Consider the following 16,685-nt stretch of genomic DNA (forward strand, 5'->3'; position numbering starts at 1 on the left):
CTTATCCCGCCAAATTACTAAAAAATAAACAGTTTAAAAATTTTAAACAATAATATTGGCGACAAAAAATGCCTTTTTGTTGCTAGTTTTGTCGCCAAACTTAGAGACAAAAGCTTTTTTTTTTTTTGTCGCCAAACTTTGTTTTTTTTAGTGTATTCGTCTCACAATATATAACTTTAATATATGTTTTTTTTAATAAAATCTATTTATATTTTTAAGGTTGAATATATTTAAACTTTGTGTAAATTTTCAAATATAACAAACAATGTGAAACCATAATTATATGCAAAAAATAATTCTAGATTTTGACTGTGAAGCGAATGCTTCAGACAAATCATCTATAGCTTTTGAATAAATTTAAAGCACCTCCACTTTAATTCATCAAACCTAATACCTTAATCTTTGTGTCAAAAAAAAAACGAAAAAATACTTAATTTCCACCAAATATTTATAATTTTGACTCTTATATATAGTCATAAGGTCTTGTAAAGTATATTATTACCTTAAAAAATGAAATAACAAAAATCACAAAAGTATATTATTACTTACGCTGATAATTATTTATTATTTTTTCTTTGTAATATGTCACTATTAATAGTAATACGAATAATGATCAATGATAATTGTTTAGAAGGTCCAAGGAGAAGAAGAGATTCTATTCTAACATGTGAAATTTATAAGGAGGTGCTATTATCAATAAGATGCCAATTGAGAAAAATCACATTACAATTAGAGATATAATAGCAGCTGGCTTAAACTCCAAGACCCTTTTAAAAAAGGATGGTCCCAACTCCCATACTTATTCTATGGTCTATGGACTAGGTGAATGCTACATGTGTTGATACTTGGTTTTTACTACTTTTGTACATTGATTTATTTAATTAAAATCCCATAATTTGAATTAAATATTTTTGTACAATTTTATATTAAAAATTGTTTATCAACTTAACTTAAATTCTCAACCAAGTAATTTTTAAAAGTATTTAATACGTTACATATAGGATTAAATCATAGTCGTTATTAAAGTGACAAAATTTAAATTTATTGTATTAAAAATAAGTGTTATGTATCAGCATTCAACAGTGTGCTAAATATTGATGGATTTGGATGTAGAAAAAGACCTAATTAAAAATAATTAATTAGGATAACAAGATTTTTTTCAATAGACTTGTCTACAAAATGCAAAAGATTAGAAAATATAAAAGCACATATGAAAATGATATTTATAATAACCTATTTAATAATATATTCAAATTGTTTACAAAAAATATAATGGCTCAATAAATAATTAAATAAAAGAATAATATTTTTAGAAGAATTAGATACCATTATTGCAATAATTTTGTTAATTTCAAATGGTAAAAGCATTTTATATAAAATGAAAATATTGAGATTTTATGCATGTTGCCATTTATAATCAAATGACCAGTAATTTTACTGCATTTGGAAAATAGCGGTTAAACACTTACTCACCAATCACCATTCACTACTTTTCCCTATTCTTATCCACTAACTTTTTTCTTTTCAATTACTTTTTTTGTCATTTGCGTTTGTATTAACTCCCTCATATTTTGCTTATTAGTCTTATATAGTTTTAGTTATTATTTATTTATTATTCTTAATGTATTATATTAATAATTTATAGATTAAAATATAATTAGGTGAAATTATATTTGATTCATCTTAATATAAAAATTATTAATATTAATTTTTCATAATTTTAAATTATGTACAATTAAAATTATTAAAAATTAAAGTTCCTCAACGTGTGACGAAAAAGTTAAATAAGAATAGTGGGATAAATATAAGAAAATATAACTTTTGGATGCATTAATTGTTGAATTTTTGTAAGAAAAGATCTTAGTATAAAGTACCCCAAACGGGAATTAATTTAAATAATATAATGTGAATGGTCCACATTTGGAAAGATTCATCCTCCCGAAGAAGCCAACTGTTTGTAAGTACTACTAGTAGTATTACAATTAGGTGGTTGTACTCTCTGTCTAAAATAAATTCAATGATTTGATATTTACATGATTTTGTAATCGAATTTCAATTGATATGACTTTTTAAAAAATTTTAAATTATATAAAAGTCAATATGAATCTAAGATCTGATTTTAAACCAACTGGTAATACTTAATGTGAAATCAATTCAATAACACGAATTAAGAACTTGTGTCCGTTCAGCAGATGGAGAAGTTTATTCTGTTGAGTTGTTGTTCATGATTTTGACTGCAATAATAGAGCGTGGGTATAGTGTGCTTATGAGTTGTCAGTAATTATGTTTCTGACCTTTTCTTTTTATTATATTTCTGACCTTAGCTTGTCTTACACTTCTTCATATCAGTTGGTCATCCATGCTACTTGTAACTTGTATACTACTACATTCTTCAATTCAATATATATATATATATAGATAGTAGGATCAAATAAGAAGAAATTTAAAATGAGAAGGGTGAGAAAGATTTTTGTTTGATTTTTTTTGTTATTATATATACAAAAAAAATAATATGTTATAAATTAAAAACATTTTAAAAATCATTTTATAGTTACCTTTCTGTGTAACATAGTTATTTTTACAATTATATGTTTTTGGCTCAGTCGTGACCATAGATTTTTTTTATTTTAGTGAAATTAAGGGTGTTGAGTCTTTCTTACCCTTCTCATTTTCAACCTCTTCTCACTGGATCCCTCCCATATATATATATATATGATGTGGTGTTTAGTAGTTGACTTTTCTAAAGTCTTAACAATAAGTTTTGAATAAAAGATATATCAGGTTAAACAAATAAAAAACAAGATCAAAATCAACAAATAAAAAAAAATAAAAAAGATGAATATAATAATATAAGAGGTATCTTGGATACTTTATCCTCAATATACTTTCTCCTCAATAATAGTTTATTTATGATTTGGATTCAACGATACAAATAATATAAATAACCTTCCACTATCTTAAAAATAGTCTCTCAAAATCACAAATACTAACTCAAAGAAAGAACACTTTTTTGGTTAACACCTTAGTTTCTTTAGTCTTTACCTATGAATTATTTCTCACTACAAAGTTTTGTGAGTTGTGTTCATACCCTTATATATAGAGGGTAAAACACATTCTAGAATCAACTCTTAACTCTCCATCAATGCATTGACTCTACATTAATATACTAACTCCACAATTAAGTATAGCAATCTAACCACAAATAATGCACCTTTATGAACAACAAAATAGAAGAACAAAACAACTTAAGCCTTCTGAACTGCTGCTTGTTTGAGCCTCAGCCTTTCTCGTTTGACCGGCTACAGTTGATGCCTACTGACTACTTCTTACTCATGTGCTTGGACGACCACTGACCATGCTCAAATGAGCACTATGCTTTAACACTTTCTGTTTGCTGCTTCCTCGTTGCCTTGTTCGGACAACCGACTTTTCATGCCTTGCCTCGTTCAAGGCACAGTTCCTCACGTTAGTGAAGCCTCAAGCTCTCCACATCGATCACTTCATTGATTGTTCCATACTTTTAAACATTATAGTTCGACATATTCTCATCATCTTTCTCCAAAGTACAAGATAAAACATTTTTTATTATATGGTCAAAATCAATGTTATTGTTAAGAGTTTCGTACTTGCTTTAATAAGTTTAATATTTAATTGAGTTGATTGTTTAACATGATATCAGAATTGTTTGACAATCTTGATTGTCACAATCTCGGACGGTACACTCCAATCGCCAAACGAACAAGTAGAACTAAAATGGTACATAAAACATCATGGAAAGGAGGAAAAAAGAATGTGCCAATCATATTCCTTCTTTGTGATTTAAAAGAAAGGTCAGATTGAAATTTGATTATGCTTTATATATTACAATTAGATGACAACTTTGAACATGAGTATATTTATTGAGTCAACAAAGCCATTAAATTGATTTTGATTTTCAATGTTATTTACTTTTATTTATATGTAATGAACTTAGTACACTACATTATTCAACAAAATTTAATAATAGCGTGACACTGTTACACTTATACTTTAATTCATATTTTTTTATTTTTTTATATTATTTTTGTTATGATTGGTGTGACTTAAGTGCACATTTGGTGTGTGCATTCATGTGGTGACTCTTGAGATGGAATCCCATAAATTTGTCATGAATGGGTGTATTAAGATGAGTCTTAATATTTGTGGTTTATGATGATGATTAAGGTATGAATTAATGAGTTAATTAAGGGAGTTATGGGACTTAATGAAGAAGTTCAAAGGTTTAATTCAAGATGCTCAACTATGCAAGTCGAGCAATACTGTTAGAAGCCCTCTGAAGTGCCGCTCGACCAGCTCGCTCGACCGAGCAATGGGTCGAGCGAGCAGACAGAATGCAACCAGAAGCTTCCTGTAGTCCGCTCGACCAGGCCGCTCGACCGAGCGAGCCTCTACTTTGGTCGAGCGATGTATCTGATGCTCCTAAGATGCTGTTTTTGACTCTTCAAGTTCTTGGGGATGTTTCATTATCATTTATTCATAGCTTTAATATACTTAATGTTACTTAGTGTGATCTCTCCTATAAATAGAGAGCTCTCATTCACATTGTAACTATCCACAAAATACACCCCAAGCCAAACACTAGCCTATATCTCTTCTCTATTGTAATTCTCCATATTTGAGAGTTCTTTGAACTCCTTTGATAATATAAGAGATACTACACACCGGAGGACGTAGCCTTAGTTGGGTGAACCTCGTTAAATCTTTGTGTCGTTTTATTGCTTTACTTTCTCTTACAAACATCGATATCATTGATAGCGTAATTTGTTTGTCACTAAACTTCATACATTCGATCTTGGCAATATTGGATTTTGAAACACATTGTTCGAACTCTAATACTGCATCGTTTTCAATTTTACTCGTCTCTAATAATAACTTATTACAAAATATGTATAACCATTTCTTGTCTTGGTTTCTTCCCAAATTTTGAATGAGAAAATATAAAAGAACTCAAGGAATAGCAATTCATTTCAAATGGGAAATAAGAAAAACAATAATATAATTTGTATGGACATTATTCGAAAAATTAAATATTAAATATTATTTTTCATATAAAAACAATTAATACTTAAGAATTTATTTAATTATTTATTCTTTTAATAAAGTAACTATCTAAAATTATGACCATTAGTGTTTATTTATATTAAAACAAATGTACGATTAATTATTAGGGTAAAATCATGTTAAATACTTATCGGGTCATTTTCAAATTCTTACGTAGATTTACAGTCAAATATTTTCAATGTTATTAGATATTAATAGAAAATGATTGAAATACAACTAACCTTTTAACTGTTTTTATTTTAATCTAAAATATATTAAAAGTATATTTAATTAATTAAGATTCCTTATACATAAATTAAAATCGTAATTAAAAGTGTTCATTTTCTTCGCAACATGTGATAGGGATTGATGATTGCCAAGAAGTGCTATTCTATGAGAATCTCATTAATTTGTATTCTTATGCTATACTTCGAATTTATAATCCCTCCGTCTCATTAAAATTACAATATTTGCTTTTAAAAATTTTCACATCAATTTATGAAATGTTACAATTTCAATGAGATAAATGAGTAAGAAATTGCTCATAATTAGATTGATATTTGCCTAAAATTGTTTGCTAATTCTTTATTGAAACCGTCTCACCATGAGACGGCCTTAATTGGATCATTCCAAACTCTATAAAAAAAAAGCTATTGCCATATACAATTCAAGTTTCATTTTTTTTAATATTTTATTACTATAGGATGCGTGTATGAGCTCGTCTCACTGTAAGATGATTTCATACACGAACTTGCTGGAAATTGATAGTGTGAGAATCTCATTTTCAAAGGACCACATTCAAGACGTACATTTGTCAATAGTGCTGGATCTCCAACAGAAGTGTCGGAAAAGTTAAAAGAGCAAAGCTTAAAGATTCTAATTCCATGTAATTCATTAAACAAAAGGATCTATGGTTATAAAATTATGTCCTCTAATCATATCCTTAATTAGATTTAGTTCTTGCATTACAATAAACTTTTAACAATAAGATATTGTTTAATAACGAACAATAAGTACTCCACTAGTCCACTCAACTAGAAAAATATTAGGATCACAATCATTTTTTTAATTAAATATGAGCCACAACTTAGACAAAATAAAAGGATAAAAAAAATAGTAAATTAGCGAATTCTTACAGGCAAGAAGATAAAAATAATTAATTTTTCTATAAGTAATGAAAATGAAACTTCTGTTATATAGGTAAAAAGAAAAGTTCTTAAGGCTTTCACCACTTGATTAACCCAAAATTCTCATAGTAACATAATTTTAACTTGAGTTTAAATCTTATACATGTTTATATCTTTTATGATTTTGTGATTGCAATTAAACTCTTTATACTGATATTGACATGATTGGTTTGATACTAATAACGATGGTTGTTTAAACACCTAAAAATATTAATATTAAATTACTATAACAATAATGATGTAATAATAATTAAACTAATAGTATCAAAATTATATATGGATCAAAAGTGTAATATTGCACACATTTCACCCTTTCTTTCCATTTAGATATTTGTTAAAATATCAATAAAAGAACTTATTTGTATAAAATCTCACTAAGTGTAACAATTACAAATATGTTTTGTATGACCCCACTTTACTCAATTTGCAAATTTTTTATTTTAGTCTGTTCTAATAAATTTATTCAAATTTTATTCTTTTATACTTTTAAATGTTCTACACTTTAATTTATTATACTCAATTTTTTGGTCACTATGTCAAAAGCTTAATAGCCAGTAAAAAAATAATATTTTATGAAGCTATTATATATAGGAGAAATATGTGAGTTGAAGACAATGAAAAATACAAATACAAATACAAATACAAATAATGAGGGAAACTTGATGCGCTTTTTGATGGGCTTCCAAATTGGCAATACTATCCTGACCCTTTGGAATGGGAAAGAGTTGCACTAAGACCCTTCCACTTATGCAATAGCCAACTACACTATTTCCCATATTTCCAAATGATCCTCCCAAATATTATTATATCAAATATATCATATATTCATATGTTATGTCTTGTTATGTATGTGGGGTCTTACCCAATTCTAACAAAGTTTGTTTAAGAGTCTTGTTTTCGATCCGCTACTATTTTTAAGTGTATATAAATAATACTCCCTCCGAACCAATTTAGATGTTCTATTTGCTTGGGCACGGTTATTAAGGATGGTGTGGGGTCCATTAAAAAAGGTAAGTAGTAAAGGGTAAATAGTGAAGGGTAGTTGGATAAGTAAGGTACATGGGGGTATATTCGTAATTACTTGTGTGAACTAAGGATATTTAGGTAAAAAAAGATTGACAAAAATAAAAATAGGACAACTAAAAAGACTTTGCCAAATAAGAAAATGAGACAACTAAATTGGTTCGGATGGAGTATAATAACATTATCAAAAGATAGAGTATTATAAACGTTGTTCACCAATATATTCATATGCTATGTCTTGTTATGTTGGTGGCTCCATCTCTCTTAGATATTCAAGGGGCCTTAGCTAATGATACCGTAGATTTTGTTAAAGAGTTTAATTTCTATCTGTTGCCATTTTAAGTATATATAAGACCGTTTCAAACTAATAACCAATTACCAAAGGGTGGCATGCATGTTCTTTAAGGCATTGAACCATTACTAAATCTAGAATTATAATTCATATTCTAATTTTCCTTTTAAGGAGTTTTTAAACAATATCATTAAAAGGATTTCATTAAAAATTATAAAAAATATACTCTCTGTTCCACTCATTTAGCATCAATTGCTATTTCAGTTTGTCTCATTTATTTTGCATCAATTTTTGTTTTGGACAATAATCCACCATTTCCCGCCATTTTCTTTTAATTTCATCCATACATTTTATTTTTTAACTCCCTTTTAATTTTATCCACATAATTCATTATATCTCTTCTCTTATTACCAATTTCTTAAAAACCCCACAAAGTCTTTGCTTTAAATCTATTAGGACAAAAGAAATAGAATAAATTTTTTTAATTCAAAACGAACCAAACATTTGTGCTTACAGTCAACTTCTATTTCCTTAAATAAAATATACTAAAATGGACAAACTTGTAAAATGGGAAAGATTAATTCATCCACAAATTCAAAAATGAAATCATCTCTAACTAGTATCCAAACTCGTGTAATGCATGAAGTTTGTTAGTATGAAAATACCTATATATAAAAATTTAAAAGAAAGATGCAATTGCATATTATAGTTAACATGATTTATATGTCATCCCAGAATCACATTTTAATCTGTAAAAATGATTTCATTTGATAAAGATCTATAAGATCCTCATTTGCAATTTTCCTATTCTTTTATAGTATTGTATAATTGGAAGATTTGATCTAATAAAAATCTTTTTAACAACTTACTTTCAATACTTAAAATTATAATTAATGCAAATTTGCCTTGTGGAATTTTTGAGTTCTTTTATAGTATTGTATGATATGATTTCCTATTCTTTTATAGTATTGTATAATTGGATGATTTGATCTAATAAAAATCTTTTTAACAACTTACTTTCAATACTTAAAATTATAATTAATGCAAATTTGCCTTGTGGAATTTTTGAGTTCTTTTATAGTATTGTATGATATGATTTCCTATTCTTTTATAGTATTGTATAATTGGATGATTTGATCTAATAAAAATCTTTTTAACAACTTACTTTCAATACTTAAAATTATAATTAATGCAAATTTGCCTTGTTGAATTTTCCAGTTCTTTTATAGTATTATATGATATGATTTCCTATTCTTTTATAGTATTGTATATTGGATGATTTGATCTAATAAAAATCTTTTAAAAAACTTACTTTCAATACTTAAAATCATAATTAATACAAAACTCTATAAATTCGCCTTGTGGAATTTTCCAGTTCTTTTATAGTATTGTATGATGTATAATTAGATGATTTGATCTAATAAAAATCTTTATGAAAACTTACCTTTAATACTTAAAATCATAATTAATGCAAAATTCTATAAAATGGCCATGTAAATTTTTCAGTTCTTTTATAGTATCGTATGATACAAAATTCTATAAAATAATTAAGTATTGTATGATAGACTAAACCGTGTTAAAATAATTATTTATAATTTTAAAATCAACTATAAAAAAAAACCTAATTCTATAGGTTTGATTAAGTCACAAGATCCAAAAACAGGTTTGCAAGGCAAGTCGCCACATTATTAAAGTATATTGACCACACAAATTGCCTGCAATAATTATTATTGCAGTAACACTAACAGAGTAACATGCTACAAATTGAAGATGAAGGTGGTCAAATTGTCGAAAAGTAGCGTCACACTTTGCCTCTTTCCTGGAATTTAGGGGCTTACCAATCTTTGATTCTTACTTAAAGTACATTCATATTTTAATACCACTATATAATACTTTGTCTCTTTTGAAATAGTTATATTCCTATTATTGGTATTATTTATATGTCAAATTTATTTTATATATTATGACTAATATGTAGTTAAAACATAGTCAAGTAAGATGTTGTTTAAATCGTCTAATCATATATTTTCATAATATTAAATTTTTATTTAAATATAAGTTAAGATATAAATAATCAAAATTACGCATCAAATTGCGTAAAAAGTAAATATAACAAGTAAATAAACAATGTATCTATTTGAATTTGCATTATATTACTCAAAAAACTTTTAAATATTTGAGTTATATGAAATAAGCTAAAAGAGATAGATAAAATATTATATAACACTAATATTACAAAACATAATTTCTCGTGGCAACACTAAATGAACAATGTTACAATTTCTATCGGTATAAAATCTTAGACGGTAAGTTAAACGACTTTATATTAAAATTAAATAAAAGAAAGTTAGAGACCGTTTAAGATTTGAATTTCAACCTCTAATTAAAAACTAAACTCTTAAAGGCTATACAACATCTAATTATTATATATATGGAGAATATTTTCATTTATATAAATCTATCTGTAAATTATAAAAAGAATAATCACTTAAAATCTTAATTGAAATCAGCCCCTAAAATAGATATAGTATACCAATGTTATATCTATATATTTGACATCAGTTTGTCTCGTAAATTATATGCTGTTCAGTACATATATAATAGCGTTTAGAATTTTTTTTTCCGGAAAAAAAAAAACAGATATTGAGATTTACTGCTTTAGTATATATATTTACTGCTTTAGTATATATAGGTGTAGGTGTTAAAGAATTAACGCAATCAAACGCCTAATGTGGATACAAAACTCTTTATATTTGACGCTGAATACTCCACTGTAAATAAAGAGTGGTTGATATTTAGCCTGTGATTTTTTTGTCACACAGATATCTGATACCATATTAAGAAACCAACTCAATTAAAAGCTTAAGCTAATGCTTGATCAAGCCCCATGATATGTTATATACAGGAGCAAAGCTACATGGGGTCGTGCCCCCCTTGCAAAAATGCGATCCTTTGTATATTTATCTTTGGCCTCCCTTATTAATATATGATATATAGTTTAAAGAGTATAGAATATAAAAAAATTACAATAGTTCATTGGTTGGAGCAACGTTGGAGCAACACATTTTAACCTAAGATTAAGGGATCAAATCCTAATTTAAATTATAATTTTAATAAACTAATATACTTATATTATCTTTCATAATTTTATATTCATTCGATTTTAGTGTGTTTGTTTATATTTTTATTATTATCTTAATTTTAATACTAGTTTTTAAGACTTACTAGATGAATATATAAAGTTAAAAACACTTATTTTTTTAAAGATAATTATATGGAAGCTTTAACTCCATTTGATAAATATAATATTTGCTATGATTCAAGTTCATTTCACTTTATATTATTTTAAAATTTTTATAGTATAATTAGTTTTTATATAGTAAATAATTTTTTAGCGTATCGACTATATGACTCCCCTAATTTCAAATCTTGGCTTCGCCTCTAGTTATATACTCAAACAATAGGTGTAGATAAGTGAATATAATAGCTTATAATGGAGGTGCGTGTACAATTTACATGTTATATTTTTCACTTCATCATTCGGATTTGCACAATGTGACTAAAAAAGTCTCATATATTTAAGTCATATAATGTAAATTTACGGAGTTAGAAGAGTATATCAATCAATTTGTATAATTACAATATCATTCTTTAGTATATATAGGTATATGTGTCAAATAATCAACTCAATCAAACACTTAGTGTGGATGTAACATTTTTTATACCCGACGCTGAATATTCCACTTTAAATGAAAAGAATGATTGAGATCTGACCTGTAACCTCTTATCACGCAGCCATCTAATATCATGTCAAGAAATCAATTCAATCAAAAGTTTGAGCTAATGGTTGATCAAACCCCATGATATGTTATACATAGGGGCAAAGCTACATTGGGGCCCGTACCCCTTGCCGAAAATGCGATCCTTTGTATATTTAGCTTTGGTCCCCCTTACTAATATATAGTATATAGTTTAAAGAGTGTAAAAATATAACAAAAATTACAATAGCTCAATCGTTGGAGTAACACATTTTTAACTTAAGTTAAGAAATCAAATTTTAATTTAAACTATAATTTTTTAATAAACTAATATACTTTTATTATAATGTCATTACACATTATCTTTCATAATTTTACATTCATTCGATTTTCGTGTGTTTGTTTATATTTTTACCTTAATTTTAATAGTTTTTAAGACTTACTAGGCGAATATATAGAGTCAAAAACTCTTTTTTTGAAAGAGATTTTTACAGGGAACTTTAATTCCATTTGTTGGATATAATATTTGCTATGATTCAAGTTCATTTCAATCTATATTATTTTAAAATTTTTATAGTTTAACTAGTTTTTATATAGTAAATAATTTTCTAGTGCATCAACTATTTGGCTCCCCTAATTTTAAATCTTGACTTCGCGCCTAGTTATATACTCTAACAAGGTATAAATAAGTGAATATAATAGCTTATAGTAGAGGTGCATGTACAATTTATATGTTATATTATTATCTTCATCATTTGGGTTTGCACCATATACAAAAAAAAATGTCATGTATTTAAGTCATATATAATGTAAACATAAGGAGGTAGAGGGAGTCTATTAATCAATTTGTATAAATACAATATTATTCTTTTTTTTTTTAAAATCAAAGTTACGAACTTAACGTAATATCAATCACTAAAACATGTAGTTGGACAATATACACACTTCTATGGTTGTAAATTCAGACGAACCATATGTAAATCGAGGGATGGTGTATTTGTGTCTTAGACAATTAGAATTTATCCTTTAGCGTAAATACATACAGATTCTATTGGAGTATATTCTCTCTGTTTTTTAATGTTCTTTTCATTTAGAATTTTTCACTTTAACGAGAGAGAAATTTAATTAATGTTTTTGACGCATATTTAGAAGATAAAATATATTCATGTGAGATCTTGTTAGATTCATCTTAATGTATACTTTTTTATTATATATTTTTTATAATTTTATTATGTGTATTTAGAGATATTAAGGATTAAAATTTACATTGAAAATCGTGCAAAAAGTAAATAGGAAGAATAAAAAAAATCGAAAAGAATACTTATTTATATTTTATTTTTATATTTATATCTTTATATTATGCTTAATTTGAATCGGTCACTACAGAGTATTTTTCCATTGCATATTCGACAACACTTATTGCTTTCACTTTGTTTCAGCCCTCTATTAGGAGAAGGTATGAATATAACATGTTTCTAATAGTTGAGATTTGAGAAGAAAGGTAAAAGATGGCGGACTTGGTTAAGTAGTGGAAGCTAGGCATGTACCACTTCATGAATCATATTTTGTATTTAAATAATGTTTTGTATACATATTTTTCCATTCTTGATGTAATCAAACTTTATACTTTTTAATTACAAATTATATTAACATAATTCATTGATTATAAATTTTTGTTAATGTGAATTTTGAAAAGATGTTTATCATTAAGAAAGTGAAAAATAATGTCTTTATACATACGTCTAATTCTTGTCAAAAAAATAAACTCACTCAAAAACATTGAAGTGAGTGTATGAGACTCCTATTTATAGTAGTAGATGTATACCAATGATTAGGCTAAGACCCACTTTAAAACATTCCCATAAAACTTATCGCGCAAGAAAATAGAGTGCATTTTGGACCCTTGCTCGACCGGTCGAGCGAAATGGCCTTGGTCGAGCGGTTTGTGTTCCAGTCGAGCAGCAGATCAGAAGCTCACTAATCTAGTCTTGCCAACTGGCTCGGTCGAGCATGCCACAGTGTGGGTCGAGCGGCTCATCAGAAATTCTATAATGAATCCCACATCATCATACACACACGTACACACATCCACACACCATCAACCTCATCATACATCATTGGTGCACTTAAAGTCACACCAAAACTCCAACATATTGTTATAATGTATACATCATAATCTTTAAGAGGTTGGTCAGAACTCGAGCAAAAAAATTGTATCTATGACATTCAAACACCCATGTAGTAGGAAAACACAGGTGAGACCATTTTATTTGTGAAACACGTCTTATTGGATCGACTTGGTAAGTTATTAATTTTGGGAAAATTGAAATGATTAAGAAAATTTATCAACAAAATGAACCAAATAGTATAAGTTTCAACTTAATTCCAAAACTAAGCGTGAAAATTCCAAACCTGTGGTTTGGGGCTATTCGCAATTAGTAACTGCAAACAACTGTTTGACTTTTTTAGCTACTTTATTTATTTTTTTTCCTAATTATTGAGTTGTTATTTGTTATATTTGCATTAGAGACATTAGAATAAGTTATTACAAGTCAATGTATGTTTTAGGCGGAATGATTCATCGCCAAAACTCCGAGCATTCGTAAGCCAAAGTTTGGAAACTATGATAAAGTAGATAAACATATATAAACAAGTAAATAAATACAAATGTTTGAAATATAAAACTAAATAAACATATATATATATATATATATATATATATATATATATATATATATATATATATATATATATATATATATATATATATATATACACACACACACACACACACACACACACATAATCCAAATACACAAAGACGAAACGCTAATGCTCATGACCCTTATCTACCCTATCCAACTGAGTTGGTCTCCTGCATCTCCTACGGTAGTAAGAGGCGCTCGGGTGTCGCTCTAGCAGAGGAGGGGACTGGTACTGTGATGGCTACGATGGCTCAGCCTGCAAGGTCCCCGCAGCGTCAACGGGGTATGAAAGGTCCATCTCCTCCAAATGATAGTCATAAGCAGGAGATGACACGTGCGCATCAGCAGTAGTGGCTGAAGACTCCGCAGCGACTTCCGGTATGAAGTGCTGGAACTGCGTGCCGATGAGCATGCCTTGCGCAATCTCCCTCACCGAATCCTCGTGGCTATACCCTCATCACTATTGCCGCACCTTGTGCCTGCAATTGTAATCGGCAACTTAATCATTTAAATTGAAATGAAGACTTATAAAGTGGGTCATCGTAGGCGCAGCAGGAGCATAGTGTGATGCTGCGATGATGCCGCGTGGTGTCATCCATCGACGAGTGATGGAGAGGAATACAAGAATAGAAAGATGAATGTAAGAATTGATGGATTGAAGCTTGTCTAATATTTTGTTTTGTAGGGAGAAAGTCGAGTAGAATAAGATAGAGTTTTGAGAATTAGGAAAAATAAGCACGAAGGGAGCTGCTGCGCGTATTTGTAGAGTTAGCTGTTCGCAATTACTAACTGCGACAGGTCAAAAAAATCAAACAGCTGTTCGCAGTTTTTTTTTTGACCTGTTCGCAGTTAGTAACTGTGAACAACCCAAACCACAGGTTTGGGAATTTCACGCTTACTTTTGGAATTAAGTTGAAACTTCTACTATTTGGTTCATTTTGTTGATAAATTGTCGTAATCAATTCAATTTTTCTCAATTTTGATACTTAAAAGATCAATTTCAAGGCCTAAAAGACTAATTCTATTACTCAAAAGACTAATTTCAAAGCCTTGAAATTGACATTTTAAGTCTTGAAATTTGACAATTTTAAAACTCAAAAGACCAACTACTAGGCTATTATTCTCATTCCAATTTTAAAGTAGGATGACTAAGAATAAATTTTTTTTATTTAAATCTATGCCAATTGCACGTCTTAAACCGTGTCACATGAGAGTTTCTGGTTCAAAAAAGACGTCAAATGACCAAGAGTATCTTCTCCTCAACTTATCACTTATACTTTAATATTTTCAAGTCAAGTCAATCGATTTAATAATGAAAATTTGAAAAAAATAAGACAAATAAACAAGTTATTTCCCAAAATAAGCTCCGTGAAAACTTATTTCCCAAAATAAGCGTCCGTACATCCAAACCAGTGGTTTGGATAAGTCGCTGTTACTAACAGCGACTTTGGGGTTTATATTTTTTTCAGTCCTTCTTCCTCATTTCAGTTCGCGCATTGCTTCAATTTTTACGATTTCTTCTTCTTCATTCCTCCATTTAAATCACATTCAATCCTTCATCTAAAGTCATCAAATTTGAAGTTTGTACCACTAATTAGTTCTGTAATCTTCCTACATCGACCTAAGGTATTTGTTTTTGTGTTTTTTTCATATTTTCGAAAAATCAGGGTTTATTTTTCAATTTTGGTTTTACTGAATTTTAATCAACTTTGACATTAATGTAGGTTCAAAAGCTTGCAATTAACTAATTTTTGTTGATCTACAGCTTATTGAGGTACGTTTTTATTTTAAATTTTGTTTGTTCGAGAATTTGTTGTTGAATTTAAATTGTATAGTGGTCATATATTTATGAACATGATGGTTGATTGTTAATCTTAACTTCATAACCACAATCACAGAGCTCTTCAATACAATGCTCCTTTGACATCTACATAACACATATAATATACAAACGTAAGTAAACTTTCAAAAATAATATTAACATTTATAAATTGACATTAAAACTAACATAATACCTTATGTTACCTTTAAAAATTGATTGAAAAGAAGAAGAATGATGCAAAATGGGTATAATGAAGTATGGGAAATGATGGAGCTATTTATAGAACATCATTACAACGGCTATTTTCACGTTCCTAACAGCTATTTTTCTAAATTACCAACGGTTACTTTAGTTCTCCAAAAAAAAATAAAAAAATTAAAGGTTAAAGTCGCTGTTACTAAAAGCGACTGAATAAGTTGACTGGTCAACTCATTCAGAAATAAGTTGACTGGTCAACTCATTCAGTCGCTGTTAGTAACAGCGACTTTAACCTTTAATTTTTTTTTGGATCTTTCGCTGTTGATAACAGCGAATTATCCCGAGGCTAGGCTCGGTTGTACGGACGCTTATTTTGGGAAATAAATTTTTATGAAGCTCATTTTTAGAATTAAGTTGTTTAATAATCTTATTTTTTTCAAATTTTCTTTAATAATTAGTTGAGAAAAACAAGCGCATATTTAAGATTATATTACTCCTCATGCTTAGCATAGATGTAATGTATTATGCTCAATTAGGTTCAAATAAAAATGGAGAAATAAACATCAATTAGGTTCATATTTAAAATGATGTAACTAGAGAAATGCAAATATGACACGCAAT

Source organism: Amaranthus tricolor, chromosome 2 (assembly GCF_026212465.1).
Source record: "Amaranthus tricolor cultivar Red isolate AtriRed21 chromosome 2, ASM2621246v1, whole genome shotgun sequence".
Lineage (NCBI taxonomy): Eukaryota > Viridiplantae > Streptophyta > Magnoliopsida > Caryophyllales > Amaranthaceae > Amaranthus > Amaranthus tricolor.